The 12,033-nt window shown below is 43.3% G+C and overlaps 1 pseudogene; it reads right to left on the bottom strand.

Moving 5' to 3' along the window:
• Nucleotides 1-9,567: 9,567 nt before the first annotated feature.
• Nucleotides 9,568-11,543, bottom strand: LOC135545014 (uncharacterized; annotated as a pseudogene).
• Nucleotides 11,544-12,033: the final 490 nt, after the last annotated feature.

The raw sequence follows: 12,033 nt of genomic DNA on the forward strand, positions 1-12,033 counted from the left end.
GTTCATAAAGGCCACCGGACAGCAGTCCTTAACAGTCGATGTTGAGGTTAACGATTGAGGCTAGACAGGAATGTAAGAAAGGATGTGGGAATGTCACTCAAACTGCTCCAGATGATCTTAGAGTGGTTTATACCCTCGTACATACCTGACTGACCGTAGCTTCTTCGACCACGGACTGAAAGTCCTCTAAAGAAAGAGGTGATTGGATGTACATATTGTTTCAGTGACATCAACCTAGGTCCCTTTACGTGGGTGATGTCCCTCTGTGAAATCGTTCAGTCAGTTTTGATGAATTGACTTTCTAATGGATATTACAGTGGTTTCAGTGTACAAACTCTCAAACTCATTAACTTTTTGTCCCAATACCTCAGTTTGCCACACTGCCTGACCTTTCGGGAAATCTGAGTTGAGTTTGACAATAAATCCAACAAGTAGCACTAAAAGGTATCACTATTCATCATAAAGTCATGAACATCCAGCCAATTTCTTTGTTTCTGGCCCCTGTGCTTGTTCCATCTGGGTCAGGGTTGCGTTTAAGATAGATTCCCCTGTCGAGTTAAAAATTGTTTCCCTGCCTCGGCTGACTCAAAATCAAAACAGGCCCTCAGTCAAGATGGATGATGTGGCACATGATGAGATTGACTTGTATGAAATGTTGACCACCTCCTATCACAGACAGACAGGAATGAGGAATGGCCATTGCTATGAGTTTAACATCCTTTATGGAGATGAATGGAAATCAGTGTTTTACAGTCTATCGTCAGCGGTCTGGATTGACTTTCACCTCTCCGTGATTTCCATTTGTGAATTGACAACAGTAAATCGGCTCGTCTGGATCTGGTTCTATGCTTGACAAGCAGTCTTTGGGAACATCAAATCAAATCAAATCAAATTTTATTTGTCACATACACATGGTTAGCAGATGTTAATGCGAGTGTAGCGAAATGCTTGTGCTTCCAGTTCCGACAATGCAGTAATAACCAACAAGTAATCTAACTAACAATTCCAAAACTAATATCTTATACACAGTGTAAGGGGATAAAGAATATGTACATAAAGATATGAATGAGTGATGGAAGTGGGCTCTTATGAAATGTTATATTACCTGATAAACATATTTGGTAGCACTTTATTTGGGTGGTCTGTCGAGCAACTACAGATGGACTATCAGGGGCATTTCAACTATCTACTAACCCTAACATTAACTCACCCTAACCCCTTGCCCTAACCTAACCTTAGCAAGCAGTTGCTTTAACAACAGAGGGTGTGACCATCTGCAGATCATCGACAGATGGACAATGCTGACTATCCAAAATAAATTGTGGCCATACATTCATAGCATACGAATGTGGATTTAGTGAAGGATTACGAAACTGTATAGTGAAGCAACGAGCTGTGCCATATTCACAGTGTATTAGGACAGCTCCCACCTACTTCTTTTGTCGACAACACGTCTCTTTTTAGATGTGTACACAACATGTACTGTCGATGACGTGGCCAAGCAAGTCTGACATTTAAAAGTCCCTGGTTTACTTGACACTTCCCTCAGCTCAATTGATTGGCTAATGTCCGAAAGCACAAGGTGTAATATAAAGGGAATCACGGTTTAATATAGGTTTAATCATGGTTTAATATATTTAAAATTGTGCATTTCTGAATGGCACGAATAGGTGATAAAATGTAATGGAGATTGATTTCAAATTTTGTGAGAATAGATAAAGAAAGAGTTACACCTCATCTGCGAAGAGCGTGATGGTAGGAGGGAAAATGTGCTTCGATGTGGTCCCAGTGTCTCTTCTGTAATTGAAAGCAGATTGTTATTGGGGACACAGAGATACATCTACTACTGTAGATTCTCAATGTTTCCAGCATTATTGAATCTTCCAATGACAGACATTTGGGGAGAATGTAAAGCCACAAGGGACTGTGTGTTTTTTCTTCAGTCTGTCTGGGAACTGCAGTTGGACTATTCTGGACATGAATATATTTTTGTTCATGGACTTCCAAAAATACATTTGATCAAAAAATGAAGAAAATGTTGTTAACGGTCTTTCCCATTTCGGTGGTGAGATCTGTTCTGTTATTGAGGCTGTCCCGAAGAAAGGCCGTCTGGTTGCTTAGTTTGCTATTAGGTAGATAAGGATCAGGTTTAGGCTATAAGTAATGAAAATATTAAATACTTTTCCTGGTTGAATCAGTTTGTGTGTGCATGCGCGAGTGCATGTCTTGTTGCGTGTTTGTGTTTGGGTATAAGAACGACATGGGGTCAAATGTGGTATATTTCCATGTCAAACGAGAAGTAACTTCCAGGAACTGAGAAATCACCCCCCCACCCACCTCTCTCATTCCTGACCCTAATGGTGCCTTGAGATGAACTGCCGTTAACATCCAGACTTCACAAGAGGCAGTGCAGCACAGAGGGTCAACCAGTTCATTTACCACCTGGTTGTTGTACAAGTCTTAACATTAGCCCCTTGTATGTGCCAGCGGTTGACACAAAGGAACACTGAGCAAGTGCCCTCTTGGTTAGGGGAAGACCCCTGTGATGGAACGCATATTGTGTTCCTCCATACAATACTGGCATGATTCAGCCAGGCCAGCCTCACCATGTCTAATTCAATAGCAAAACATAATGCAATTGTAAAAAACAAAAACAAATGCAGTGTTCCCAACAAGCAGAGAGTACAGTGTAATCAAAATAACATGCCCTGGGTATAACAATTACCTCATCTGTGAGTGCAGTTTGTTATGGACAACAATGCACAGTGTGACGACTTGGATTCCATATCCCATGTTCGCCTGATTAGAAACGCCAGAGAGAGAGAGAGAGAGAGAGAGAGAGAGATATAGAGAGCGAGAGATAGAGAGAGAGAGAAGGCGTGACATGATGTAAAACAGATCCTCCCTGAGAAATTGAGCTCACAACGGGTGCGTTTACACAGACAGCCACGTTCTGATATTCTTTTGACCAATCACATAAGAGCTTTTGATCCGATTGGCCAAAAGACCAATTAGTGAGAAAAAAAAGGACCAGAAATGGGCTGCCTGTCTTAACGTAGCCAGAATGACCCCTAGGGTTTATAGGTTTAGGTAGGTATGTGATGTGTAAGAACTGTAGGGAAATGCCAGAAACAATGGATGCGTTTAGACAAGCAGCCCAATTCTGACCCCCCCTCCCCCACACACTAATTGTTCTTCTGACAAATTAGATGAGCAATTTTGCCAATAATTGGGCAAAAGATCAGAATTGGGCCACCTGATTATACCAAACATTAAGAACACTTTCATGTATGAGGTGTATGAGAAGTGGGCGTGCTGGTTTTGGGATTCTATGTCTGTTGACCTGGTTGGTTGATTGTCAAATATTCACATTTTACATGGAAGGAGGCGGATATTTTTGGAATCCTTGAATATTACTGAGGAAGTAAGGAGTTAGATTTAAGAAATCGGGGAAGAAAAAAACTAAACAATTGAGTGCCAGTAGTTTGGGCTAACGTTAGGAATGGGGTGAGAAGCAAATATAAGTTGTTCAGAACAGTTGGATTTACCACAGGTGGTTGTTTGTGACTGTATAAGGCTGCATTTACAGATGCATCCTAATGCTGATCTTCTTCCACTAATTGGTATTTTGCCAATAATTACACTTGTTTCTTTAAACTAATTCAACTAATGAATGATTAGCAGCATGTTTAGATACTGATATTTAGATACTATTATTCAATTAATGGGTTTGGCTTGTTTGATAATCATAAATGTACCATGAAAAACATTATACCTTTGGGGCAACAACACAAAGTAAAATACTTGCAATAAAATCAAATAAAATTGTATTTGTCACATGCACCGAATACAACAGGTAGACCTTACAGTGAAATGCTCACTTACAAGTCCTTAACCAACAATGAAGTTAATAAACTATTTAAAAAATAAGAAATAACATATACAGTGCCTTGCGAAGTATTCGGCCCCCTTGAACTTTGCAACCTTTTGCCACATTTCAGGCTTCAAACATAAAGATATAAAACTGTATTTTTTTGTGAAGAATCAACAACAAGTGGGACACAATCATGAAGTGGAACGACATTTATTGGATATTTCAAACTTTTTTAACAAATCAAAAACTGAAAAATTGGGCGTGCAGAATTATTCAGCCCCCTTAAGTTAATACTTTGTAGCTCCACCTTTTGCTACGATTACAGCTGTAAGTCGCTTGGGGTATGTCTCTATCAGTTTTGCACATCGAGAGACTGAAATTTTTTCCCATTCCTCCTTGCAAAACAGCTCGAGCTCAGTGAGGTTGGATGGAGAGCATTTGTGAACAGCAGTTCAGTTCTTTCCACAGATTCTCGATTGGATTCAGGTCTGGACTTTGACTTGGCCATTCTAACACCTGGATATGTTTATTTTTGAACCATTCCATTGTAGATTTTGCTTTATGTTTTGGATCATTGTCTTGTTGGAAGACAAATCTCCGTCCCAGTCTCAGGTCTTTTGCAGACTCCATCAGGTTTTCTTCCAGAATGGTCCTGTATTTGGCTCCATCCATCTTCCCATCAATTTTAACCATCTTCCCTGTCCCTGCTGAAGAAAAGCAGGCCCAAACCATGATGCTGCCACCACCATGTTTGACAGTGGGTATGGTGTGTTCAGAGTGATGAGCTGTGTTGCTTTTACGCCAAACATAACATTTTGCATTGTTGCCAAAAAGTTCAATTTTGGTTTCATCTGACCAGAGCACCTTCTTCCACATGTTTGGTGTGTCTCCCAGGTGGCTTGTGGCAAACTTTAAACGACACTTTTTATGGATATCTTTAAGAAATGGCTTTCTTCTTGCCACTCTTCCATAAAGGCGAGATTTGTGCAATATTCGACTGATTGTTGTCCTATGGACAGAGTCTCCCACCTCAGCTGTAGATCTCTGCAGTTCATCCAGAGTGATCATGGGCCTCTTGGCTGCATCTCTGATCAGTCTTCTCCTTGTATGAGCTGAAAGTTTAGAGGGACGGCCAGGTCTTGGTAGATTTGCTGTGGTCTGATACTCCTTCCATTTCAATATTATTGCTTGCACAGTGCTCCTTGGGATGTTTAAAGCTTGGGAAATCTTTTTGTATCCAAATCCGGCTTTAAACTTCTTGACAACAGTATCTCGGACCTGCCTGGTGTGTTCCTTGTTCTTCATGATGCTCTCTGCGCTTTTAACGGACCTCTGAGACTTTCACAGTGCAGGTGCATTTATACGGAGACTTGATTACACACAGGTGGATTGTATTTATCATCATTAGTCATTTAGGTCAACATTGGATCATTCAGAGATCCTCACTGAACTTCTGGAGAGAGTTTGCTGCACTGAAAGTAAAGGGGCTGAATAATTTTGCATGCCCAATTGTTCAGTTTTTGATTTGTTAAAAAAGTTTGAAATATCCAATAAATGTTGCTCCACTTCATGATTGTGTCCCACTTGTTGTTGATTCTTCACAAAAAAATACAGTTTTATATCTTTATGTTTGAAGCCTGAAATGTGGCAAAAGGTCACAAAGTTCAAGGGGGCCGAATACTTTCGCAAGGCACTGTAATTAAGTAGCAACAACAGTAGCGAGGCTATGTACAGAGTCAATGTGCGGGGGCATCAGTTAGTCAAGGTAATTGAGGTAATATGTACATTTAGGTAGAGGTAAAGTGATTATGCATGGGTGATAAACAGAGAGTAGCAGCAGTGTAACAAATGGGGGGTGGGGTGTGGACAATGCAAATAGTCCGAGCAGCCAATCAACTGTTCAAGAGTCTTATGGCTTGAAGCTGTTAAGAAACTGTTAAGAAGCCTTTTTGACCTAGACTTGGCGCTCTGGGACCGCTTGCCGTATGGTAGCAGAGAGAAGTCTATGACTAGGGTGGCTGGAATCCTTGGCAATTTTTGGGCCTTCCTCTGACACCGCCTAGTATAGAGGTCCTGTATGGCAGGAAGCTTGGCCCCAGTGATGTACTGGGCTGTACGCACTACCCTCTGTAGTGCCTTGCGGTTGGAGGCCGAGCAGTTGCCATACCAGGCAGTGCAACCAGTCAGGATCCTCACGATTGTGCAGCTGTAGAACCTTTTGAGGATCTGAAGACACATGCCAAATCTTTTCAGTCTCCTGAGGGGGAATAGGCGTTGTCGTGCCCTCTTCACGACTGACTTGGTGTGTTTGGACCATGATAATTTGTTGGTGATGTGGACACCAAGGAACCTGCTCCACTACAGCCCTGATGATGAGAATGGGGGCGTGCTTGGTCCTCCTTTTTCTGTAGTCCACAATCATCTCCTTTGTCTTGATCACGTTGAGGGAGAGGTTGTTATCCTGGTACTACACGGCCAGGTCTCTGACCGTGTAGTACTGTCTCATCGTTGTCAGTGATCAGGCTGTTGTGTCGTCGGAAAACTTAATGACGGTGTGGAGTCATGCTTGGCCATGCAGTCATGTGTGAACAGGGAATACAGGAGGGGACTGAGCACGCACCCCTGAGGGGCTCCTGTGTTGAGGATCAGCGTGGCAGATGTGTTGTTTCCTACCCTTACCACCTGAGGGTGACCCGTCAGGAAGTCCAGGATCCAGTTGCAGAGGGAGGTGTTTAGTCCCAGGGTCCTTAGCTTAGTGATAAGGTTTGAGGGCACTATGGTGTTGAACGCTGAGCTGTAGTCAATGAATAGCATACTCACTAAGGTGTTCATTTTGTACAGGTGGGAAAGGGCAGTGTGGAGTGCAATAGAGATTGCATCTGTAGATCTGTTGTATGCAAATTGGAGTGGGTCTAGGTTTCTGGGTGTTAATGTGAGCCATGACCAGCCTTTCAAAGCACTCAAAGTGCTATGAGTCGGTAACCATTTAGGCAGGTTACCTTGGTGTTCTTGGGCACAGGGACTATGGTGGTCTGCTTGAAACATGTTGGTATTACAGACTCGGTCAGGGACAGGTTGAAAATGTCAGTGAAGAATCCGTCTGGCCCCATAGCCTGTTTAAAGGTCTTGCTCACATCGGCTACGGAGAGTGTAATCACACAGTCGTCTGGAACAGCTGGTGCTCTCATGCATGCTTCAGTGTTGCTTGCCTCGAATTGAGCATAAAAGGCATTTAGCTCATCTGGTAGACTCTGGGTTTCCCATTATAGTCTGTAATAGTTTGCAAGCCCTGCCACATTCTACGAACGTCAGAGCCGATGCAGTAGGATTCAATCTTAATCCCGTATTGATGCTTTGCCTGTTTGATGGTTCATTGGAGGGCATAGTGGGATTTCTTATAAGCGTCTGGGTTAGAGTCCTGCTCCTTGAAAGCGGCAGCTCTACCCTTTAGCTCCGTGTGGATGTTGCCAGTAATCCATGGCTTCCGGTATGTCCATACGGTCCCTGTGGGGAAGACGTCATCGATGCACTTGTTGATGAAGCAAGTGACTGATGTGGTGTAGTCCTCAATGCCATCGGAAGAATTCCGGAACATGTTCCAGCCTGTGCTAGCAAAACAGCCCTGTAGCGTAGCATCCGCGTCATCTGATCACTTCCTTATTGAGCGAGTCACTGGTACTTCCTGCTTTAGTTTTTTCTTGTGAGCAGGAATCAGGAGGATAGAGTTATGGTCAGATTTGCCAAATGGAGGGCGAGGGAGAGCATTGTATGCGTCTCTGTGTATGGAGTAAAGGTGGTCTAGAGATTTTTTTTCCTCTGGTTTAATAATTAACATGCTGGTAGAAATTAGGTAAAACGGATTTAAGTTTCCCTGCATTAAAGTCCCAGGCCACTAGGAGCGCCACTTCTGGGTGAACATTTTCCTGTTTGCTTATGGCCCTATACAGCTTGTTGAGTGCCGTCTTAGTGCCAGCATCAGTTTGTGGTGGTAAATAGACAGCTACGAAAAATATATCTAACTCTTGGTAAATAGTGTGGTCTACAGCTTATCATGAGAAACTCTAACTCAGGCGAGCAAAACCTTGAGACTTCCTTAATATTACATTTTGTGCACCAGCTATTATTTGCAAATAGACACAGACCGCCACCCCTTGTCTTACCGGAGGCAGCTGTTCTATCTTGCTGATGGACCGAAAACCCCGCCAACTGTAGGTTATCCATGTCGTCGTTCAGCCATGACTCGATGAAACATAAGATATTACAGATTTTAATGTCCCGTTGGTAGGATATCCTTGATCGGAGCTCATCCTTTTTGCTATCCAATGATGCATGTTGGCTAATAGGACTGATGGTTGATGGGGTTTACTCACTCGCCTAAGAATTCTCAGAAGGCACTCTGACCTCTGCCCCCTTTTTCTCTGCCTTTTCTTCAAGAAAATTCCGGAGAAAGCAGTATATCCTTCGTGTCGGACTCATTCAATATTTATTTTTTTGTCTAGTTCGAGGTGAGTAAATCCCTGTTCTGATGTCCAGAAGTTATTTTCGGTCATAAGAGACGGTAGCGGCAACATTATGTACAACGTCAGCCATTCCCTCCGGCGCGCCTCTGTGGCTGGTCAACTCACACCAAACACAGTAAAAAAAACATCAATCACTTGATAAGTTTAACCCTTCTGCACCTGCTTTTAAATTGGCCTTTGAATTGCATCATCGGCATAATCATCAAGGATGAGTGGTTATTTCAACTGGGAACGAGGTCAAATCATATCCGTGATCTTAGGGTCGGCACCATGGAGCTCTAGAAAGATGCCTGAGTTTCTGACTTGGATGACCGTTTCTGTTCTAGAATGGGCAATCAGCAAACATTCGCCAGGCCCAGACATGTTGCAAGTGTTACTTTAAACTCACCTGGCTGCTGACTCTGTTTGGGTTTGGTTGGCCTAAAATGATTTTCTTCTATCTTTTTCTCCACATAAGAGTTAGAAGGGATGCATATTGCAAAAAGGAAGTGTGTGTACACACACACACACACACACACACACACACACACACCATGTTAAGTTCCACACTGGTTTGATTTTAGGCACAAATACGTCACTCAAGGCAATAATGTACAATGGATGAACCAGAAACATGTGTGACCTTCCCACCAATCATTGTGGTTCATTCAGTGATTTACTGTATGTTCCACCACATTATTCAGCTACATACCTCAGGATACGTCATACAATGTTTGTTTCTCAACTGAAACATGTTGAATTAATGTGTTTGAAACTCATGACAACAAACAGACAATGCCTGTGTTTATACACCCTGAAAAAGATCTGATAAGATTGGTCAAAAGACCAATTGGTGAAGACATATCAGAATTGGGCTGCCTTTGTAAACACAACCATAGCCTTTAAAATGTGTTTGCAATGTATTCCAAATATTTGGCACCCTCTGAAGTTGACAATGTCGTCAGAACAAATTATTACTATAAATTATTACTATACAATTGATTATTTTAAGACCTTTCAAAAACATTTTGATACAGCCTTTTAAAAAACAATTTCTTGACTCCTCCCTGGCACACATTACCATTTGTGCGCAACAGAAGCGATGGCTAAATAGTTCCCATTTCTGCCTAGTTATCCTCCCCTGCATCCAGTCCTAGCCTCTCTCACTCTGCTCAAAGCCCCAGACCACAGACCCTAGGAGGAGTAGCTGCCACACTCAAACAGTTGAATGACATGGAGCCTCAGTGTTTCCAGGGAGGTGGTACCAAGGCGGTCGATCCCTGTGCTGGTCACAAACACCCCGGCATTGGGAAGGCTGGGAGCCCAGGCTGGGACCAGGGCTTGGGCCTCGGGCCCCAGGTTGAATAGCACCACAAAGTGGAAACAGCCCAAGGAGTGCAGGAAGGCTAGCACAGGGGAGTTGGAGGAGTAGGGGGGGAGGGAGGTGGTGTTGAAGGGGAGGAAGGTGAAGCTCCCATAAATGAGAGATTCTTCTCTGAGGCGACAGCGACTGAGGGAGTTGAACAGAGCCAAAGCAGAGCGTTTGAGCATCCTCTGTTCCTGAAGGAAAGAAGGGAGGAACAGAGGAGGTTTCAAACCGAGAAACAGATCAAAGGAAAAATAGACCTGTCATTCTGAGAGACTTTCTGTGGTATAAACATAAACCACGGTCCAGAGGTCGTAGAACCACAGAGCTCAGATGTGGTAATACTGTAGGTATGTGAAGAGCAACAAGCTTGATATTATTTTAGACTAAAATAGCCCATTTGGACTACAAACCCCAACTGAGTCGTTCAGTCCATTGGTCTTATCTGCCTCATGTTCCCAGCTCATTTCTGCAGACACCTTCTTCACCACAGAAAGAAAGTGATTCACTGGTGTTGCATTGTACTAAAGTATGAGCACATCAGACGCAGTTAGTCTGTATTGCATCCCTAGAACCCAAGTCTCTTACTGGTGAACGGGCTATTTCTTCTCTGTACTTGACAACAGGTGATCCAGGTAGTGTCATCATCTGAACCAGGAGTATTCTGTGCAACACAGGTGATGCTTCACCGCCCACCTGGCATCACACACACACTATTGATGTAATTTTGCCAATAAGGAGTTGGACACCATCCTCGCTAGCCTGTGAAAGAACGAACAGAAAGAATGTCGGGTCATTACCGTCCAACTGGGACAAATTTTGCCGTGGGATGTCGACAGGTGTCGCTCCACAGCAATGGCCACTTCCTGTCAGGACAGGAGGTGATGCGCGTGTGGCAGCAGTGACATCATAACTAGCTCCACCAATGAGATGTTGGCTGATGGGCTAGAGGTATTCAGGGCAGGTAGAGACTGTTTCACCACTACAATCCTACACAGATGACACACACAGGTTACATTCCAACTTCAATCACAACTACTTTGCTATAAAACATTAACTACATATTCCAAAATCCTAACAGATTCCTTACATATATCAGACTATATTAGTAACTAAAACAAAAATATAATTTTGCTTAACACAGTTATAACAGTACATGTGAGTTGTGTATCATTTGTTCTGTATGTTAAGTGTTAGCAGTGCCACAGCACCTCTCATCATCTGATGTACTGGAGATCAAATCAAATCAAATATTATTGGTCACATACACATGGTTAGCAGATGTTAATGCGACCCCTACTCGGTCAGGGTCTGAAACAAACAGACAACACGAACAGACAACATAACGTTCAGTTAAAAATCTGTGCTTACATGAACTGGAAATAAATTGGTCTGGCTTTGATTGTTTGGCAACCAATTTTGAGCACTGTTCAACAGTCTGACCTTTTCTGATTATGCAGAGTCTGCCACAGATTCAAAATCATTCCACACCCTGTTCCAACCAAAATCTGAGTGAATACTGAGGTAACATAACTATTATTAAATCTCATTCAGTCCACATAACAATTGAAACCAAGATCTAACAATTATACTCATCAGTGGTGTAAAGTACTTAAGAAAAAATACTTTAAAAGTAATACTTAAGTTGTTTTTTGGGGTATCTGTACTTTACTATTTATATTTGTGACTACTTTTACTTTACATCACTCCTTAAGAAAATATTGTTGTCACCACTTCCTCTGAAGTCGGTCCCTCTCCTTGTTCGGGCGATGTTTGGCGGTCGACGTCACGGTCTTCTAGCCATCGCCGATCCACCTTTAATTTTCCATTTGTTTTGTCTTGTCTTCCCACACACCTGGTTTCAATTCCATCAATTACATGTTGTGTATTTAACCCTCTGTTCCCCCCATGTCCTTGTCCGGTATTGTTTATTGTACGTGCTTGCGCACGTTATGTCTGGTGTGTCAGACCCGGCACCGGGGGACCGGGTCTGGCTCTCGACCCGAAACCTGCCCCTCCACCCAAAACCTGCCCCTCCACCTGCCCACCGGAAGTTGGGTCCGTGGTTTGTGGGGCCATTTAAAGTCCTGAGGAGAGTGAACGAGGTTTGTTATAGGCTTCCCCCCGATTACCGTATTAACCCCTCGTTCCATGTGTCTCTCCTCAGGCCGGTGGTGGCTGGCCCATTCCAGGAGTCTGAGGTGCAGGAGGTTCTTCCGCCCCCTCTGGACATCAAGGGGCCCCGGCGTACTCCGTCCGCTCCATACTGGATTCGAGGAGTCGGGCGAGTGGCC

The sequence above is a fragment of the Oncorhynchus masou genome, chromosome 9, assembly GCF_036934945.1.
Source record: "Oncorhynchus masou masou isolate Uvic2021 chromosome 9, UVic_Omas_1.1, whole genome shotgun sequence".
NCBI lineage: Eukaryota > Metazoa > Chordata > Actinopteri > Salmoniformes > Salmonidae > Oncorhynchus > Oncorhynchus masou.